Below are 6,153 nucleotides of genomic sequence, written 5' to 3'. Positions count from 1 at the left end.
TATATATATATATAATAGAAATTTCACTTCATGCAGCCATCTTAATGTATTTGAATCCCTTGCCTTGTGTTTTTATTTCATGCTTTTCTCTGCCCCCATGAAAAAACAATGGCCCCCTCCTGGCCCCCTGGTACATTTGGTCTAGAACCGCCACTGTTCACTTCATAATCCGTCAGATAGTTCTGGTCAATAAGGTGCAGAAAATTAAACATAACTTTGAAAACTGACAACATCTTCTTTAAGTTAACATAATTTAAGGGGGAATTAATCCATTTAGAGATATAGATTCGTATACACCTAGGAACTATATAATCGAATGTTAACGAGCGTCAGTCTGCTAAAAACGTTAAACTTTTGGTGGAGCTTCAGCAACATTAAAAAATTTATTACAGAAATAAATAAACGTAAGGGTTACTTCGGAGCCTTCTGTGAAAAAGAAAAGCAACACAGTAGCTTGACATGTTTCTGGCTAGTGTTAGTTTAGCTAACGCCTGACAGCCTGTTCAGACAGGAAGCAGCTTTTCCAATCATTTCTTCCCAACAGGAACACCGACTTACCTTAAACGCCTTTTCTGTTTTATGCCTGAGTGACGCCAGTGTTTTAACGTCCAAATGTCAATGAAATTCGACGACCGACATGAAGCCAACAGGTGACTCTACCCAGGTAAATGGCTACACCCTCTTCCTCCTTTGGGAGTGACACCGTCCGGACGGAGCTCTCCTCCGAAAGCCTCCAGGCTTCAGTCCCAAAACGGTGACGACAAAAGTCCCATCAAACGGGTTTAATCTGAGAGTGGAGAGAAGGACAGAGGTCTCACTCTGACTTAATTCTGAGCGCACCAACGTAGGTAGCCACGCCCCCTGTGGGAAGACTAGTTAAATGCCAGATTTTTTTCACTGGAAAAACAGTTTTTTTATAACAATATTTTAACCACTTGACAGGAATAATAACAAATGAAAAAACGGCCACATGTCATCAGAGTGATACATCTAAAATTGAATATGAAAAAGTGTCTTACAATTTCTTTTTTTGTGTGGTTTCCCATGTATTTGGACCTAAAAAAAAAAAAAAACACATTACAGTTTTAATTTTTTTTAAATATATTTTTACATTTTATTTTATAGCATCTCCACTGTTATGGAGGTCTAATCCTCCCATAATTAAAAATAAATACATAAATAAATAAATGGTCCAAAAATAAACAAGCATACAATTAATTGCCCCCAATAAACAAATAAATGTAGATAGAAATTAAAATTTACAGTGAGACACAAATGTATGCATCTCTTTTAATTAGCTTCTTTCTTTTTTTGGCCTTTGTAAAAATTACCTTATTTATTTATTGCACGTTATAATCTTCAACTTTATTTATTTATTACTTATTTCTTTAAGTATTTATTTATGTGCATGTTATACTATTTTTGTCTGTAGAGGACAACAGGACGATTTGCATGGGGAAATAGAACAAGCTTAAGAAATAAAAAATTGTCTTGAAAGTAATATTTACCTAATATAAATATTATCTAGATAAGATAAAATTCTCTAACATTCTTCTGTTGTTTGTTGCTTGCAAGAGCAAAAATACATTTATTTAGTTCAAGCATCTGGAAGCATCTTTTTTTTTTGGTTATGCAGAGGAACATCTTGCATTTGGAGCACCTCATGCATGCCTTGCCATTGCAGCCCTTATTCCTTCATCTTTCCGCATGTTTTATGTCCATCATCTCTGGCACATGTCTGGCTCCTAGTCTGCGTACAGATGGCTCTGTTTGTGGAATCCTTGTTTTGGTTGGTGGCTAAAACTCTTCTTCACTGTCTTTACTGCTGTCATCAAATGCTGGACTATCCATCAGCTCTTCAGCCAGGTGCAGTTTGTTGTCCAGGTACTGCTCTGTGTTTTTAGTTGGTTCATTCAGCGCTGTACTGTCAGACTTGTACTGAATTCAAGCATTTGAGATGCTTTGATCATTAGAATAAAACAATTAATGAGTCCTGAAGTCACAGTTACGACATTCAGTCATGATTCTAAGACATAAAGTCATAATGATAAGATTAAAAACTAAGATTTCAACTGTTAAAGTCATAGCATTGAAATTCAAAATAATATTTCAGAGTTAATTCAATTCTGTTTATTTCTATAGCACCAATTCACAACACATGTCATCTCAAGGCACTTTACAGTTCAACCAGATCATACATTAACATTGGTTTAAAGTTTTCTATCTAAGCAAAACCAGTTGATTGCATCGACTCATTGACTCAGATGCAATCCCTCACACTAAGAATGCTTGTAGCAACAGTGGAGAGGAAAAACTCCCTTTTAACAGGAAGAAACCTCCAGCAGAACCAGGCTCAGTGTGAGCGGCCATCTGCCGAGGCCGACTGGGGTTCAAGGAGACAGAAGCAGAGATACAAAAAGCAACTATAAAAGGCGGCCCCGTCCAGGAAACACACAGCCAGGCAGACGAGCTCTGAGCCAACTCTCATGTCAGAGAATAAAGAAGTTAAAATAGGTGGGTTTAAACTCATAGTTATAAAACATCAAAGCTTTTTTTTCAGGGATTTCACCCTTTAGTAATTTTATGTAGTTATTAAATTGGAATTCAAATGTATAATTTGACTTTTTAAGGTCATCATTTGAAAATTCTAAGTAATAGTCAAATGATTCAAAGTTATATTGATGAACTACAACAAAAAGTGGCATAAGTGGGTTTATATATAGATATTCACCAGTTTTAGTGAATTTAGGGAAATCTTAAGGGACCATTTATAATGCTTTACTTTGGCGTCATCTGTTTTGAAAAAATTTGTCTAATTAAAAAGAGTAAACCTGTCCATATCACAATTATTCGCATTAACTGTGTGCAATGAAATATATAGAAAATACAACAAAATGTTGAAATTCCATTTAATCAGGGCGTTTCCACTATAGAAAATCTATGCATCCATCAAAGACACATAGCTTTGTGTAATCTAGATCATTTTTAAAGCATGTGAAATATTTCATATTTTTAATAACGATCCAATATTTCGTGACACTTTTACTTTGTCAAATAATTATACTATTAAACTGACAGTTGAATAATTTAAAAGATAAAAAATATATATATTTGACTATACTTAACACATCACTTCTTAAAATTATTATTTTTTTCTATCTTAAAGTAAAAATAGAACATAATCTGTTATTCCTAGATCTCTTTTCTGGAGAAGCTGGTAGCCGCTAGATGGCGCTATTTACCCAATAAATAATTATGTGGGAAATTGAGGCACCACCACTAACCAGCATATACTTTGTTTTATTTGATCCATCAATTATCAATTACTGTAAATTTTATTAAGTTTTGTTCTGTAAAGCTTAATACTAGCACCAGTCCTGCTTATATGCAAAAAAAACTGTTATTCCAAACTGCACACATTTATTTTGTAATGCTTTAACTTAAAAATCCCTGACCAAGAAAATTAAAACGACTCTTTCACAAAAAAGAGTCTTATAACACATTAAGAGGCACCTTTCCTTTGAAGTGCATATTTTCAGTTTAAGCCCCGTTAGCTTTGCTATTAAGAGCACTACTTAGGATCAAGAAGCAGCAGCCAGTCTGCTGACATGTCCATGAAAGACACTGAACCAGCTCCTGCTCTACAGCTGATGGTGCAGCTTCACTGCTGCAACATCAAGAATTTAATTGTGAAACTGTCATTTACAAAAAGAAGAATTTAACACAACAACACTGACTTGGATGTAATTAGTACAATGCTATATGTTGGCATAGTCATTGTTGTAATGCAACTTTTTAGCTGCTAATATTAAACATATAATAATTTAAAAATTTTAACTTTATTGATCTCACACTGCAGAAATTAACTCTCTGCATTTAACCCATCCCCTTGGGGAGCAGTGGGCTGCCACTGTGCAGCGCCCGGGGAGCAGTGTGGGGTTAAGTGTTATGCTCTGGAACCCAGAGTGGAGGCTGTGGGGATCGAACAGGGTACTTGCAACCTTCTCAGAGCAAAAACATGGTGTTCTAATCATTAGGCCAACTCTCCTCACAATAATACATAAAACATTAAAGAATCCAGAAGTGCATCACAGGAAAATAACAAGAAGAGTACATGTAAGATTGTTAAAACTCTTTTGAAAATGGGGTTAAGTAAACATAGCTGATTAAAAAAATACACACACAATTAGAAATATAAGCAACTCTTGTCACATTAGAGTTAAGATGTCTAAAGACAAGACTGCTGACTAAAAAGAAGCTTTGATTTTTAAAAGATTCAGTACAAACTTTGAAACTGACTGAGGAAGAAATCCTACCAACTAGAATGCTGGATCATAATTAATGGTATAGCAAACTCATTTATATGTGACCAATGCAAACTGACTGGATAATTGAAGTGGAGAATTGAAGTGAAGAGGAAGGATAGTGGTATATAAAATTCTTTTAAGCCATCCTTTTTTTTTTTTTTTTTTACAATAACAAAAAAGGGGGGGTAAAGTTTCTTAGAAAGGTCCAATCTTATAATAAAGTCTGTGCGTGCTTTTTCTGTCACTTGGCATGAGCTTAAGCAGACAGGGACAGTGCTGCAACTTGGAAGAGGACGCTGTATGTGTTTCTACAACTTGGACAATGATCTCTTAACAAGAGATTTTATTTAGATATAAGAATTTTTCAAAATTTTTTAGCTATAATAAATTATTTCATACACTGCTTCTCCAGTCTTTGATAATCACCCGATAATAGAGATTGAAGATCTCCAGCTGAGGGCCTCTGATGGACCTGTAGGTTCTTGACACTAAAATTATGAATATGAAATATGTTAGACTTATTCTACTTTAGTGCAGGGTTCTCACCGGTTGTTTGTTTTTTCCTGCTCCATACACAACTCCCATGTCTCCCTCCCTCGTCTATTCTTTTTAAAGTAAGCCTATTTCTTTTTCTTTTGCTCTATAATTTAATTCTAGTGAATATCTCCTTGCATAATGTCAGATTGAGCAATGTAAGGACACACTGATCCACCTGCATCAAGGAGGGGAGGGTGTGCAACAATGATGGTCCTTTTTATGGAGCATTTCAGGGCAATAATTGAATGACCATGACCGGATCGGCTGATTCGGTTTTACAGGAAATCATTCCGAACCTTAACATGGAAACTGCACCCCTGCAATGGCGGTGCTAGGGAAAAAAATTCCGGTGGGGCCAAGGTGGAGCCACTGTTTTTCCATGGGGGCACAGATAGAAGAATGAAAAAAAGGACAATAAGTTTTTAACAACCCCTGTGTTCAAAGCTGGTGCTACCTGTCTGCTAGTTAGCCTTACTAGACACATGCATCACCTCATAACATTACTTTAGACAGGCATGTTAAAGGTATAGGTTCTAAGATAATCTCCAAGCTGCTTGATGATCCTGTGACTACAATAGCACATGTTATTTAGAACTGGAACTGCAGGAAACTTCCCTGGATGTGGCTGCAAGGAAATTGTGCACAAATGAGAAGGATAATATGAATAATAACAAAAGAACCCAGAAAAACCTATGAAGAGAATGGAGGTGAGCTTCAAGCTCTAAGAACAAATCGGCTGTCATTATTTTAGCCCATGCTGTGGACTTAATAGGAAACGACAAAGAGGACTCCATTGTAAAAAAGGAAATCATAATAACGCCAGATTGGAATTTTACAAACTACATGCTGACAAACTATAAAGTCTCTAAGAGAATGTCCTACGGACAGATGAGATAAAAATTTAACTTTTTCTTAAGCAACATCAGCTCTATGTTCAGAGATAGAAAAATGAAGCCCAGCCAGAAAAGACACTGTCCCTACTGTGAAACATGGAGGAGGCTCTATTATGCTCTGGGGCTGACTTGCTTCATCTGGCACAGGGTGTCTTAAATCCACAGAGTACAGTGAAATCTAAAGACTATCAATGGATTCTAAAGAGAAATGTGCTCCCCCGTAACTTTTCTCAGATTTAAGCAATTTCTGTGACCATTGTGTTTTCCAATAATTTTTTCCAAATATTCTATATGTATAAGTTCAAGACGAGCCCTGGTTGTATACTGTATAGGCGATATCACACTCTGGTCTGTGTCAGAGCGACATCTCAGCTTTGTTGAGTTTAGGATCAGTCCAGCTGAAATAGCCAGGAAAG

The 6,153-nt window shown here is 36.1% G+C and overlaps 1 protein-coding gene across 1 annotated transcript in view; it reads right to left on the bottom strand.

Moving 5' to 3' along the window:
* The window catches only part of cep170b (centrosomal protein 170B), a 28,807-nt gene extending 28,028 nt beyond the window's left edge, over window positions 1–779 (bottom strand). Inside the window, exon 1 of the mRNA XM_015389909.1 lies at window positions 559–779. The gene's annotated coding sequence lies outside the window, so the exon portion shown is untranslated. The remainder of the gene's footprint in view (window positions 1–558) is intronic.
* Between the last annotated feature and the right edge of the window lie 5,374 nt (window positions 780–6,153).

Source organism: Cyprinodon variegatus, unplaced genomic scaffold (assembly GCF_000732505.1).
Source record: "Cyprinodon variegatus isolate N-32 unplaced genomic scaffold, C_variegatus-1.0 Scaffold480, whole genome shotgun sequence".
NCBI lineage: Eukaryota > Metazoa > Chordata > Actinopteri > Cyprinodontiformes > Cyprinodontidae > Cyprinodon > Cyprinodon variegatus.
The sequence above is the reverse complement of the archived record's forward strand: the minus strand, read 5'-3'. Positions and strand labels throughout refer to the sequence as shown.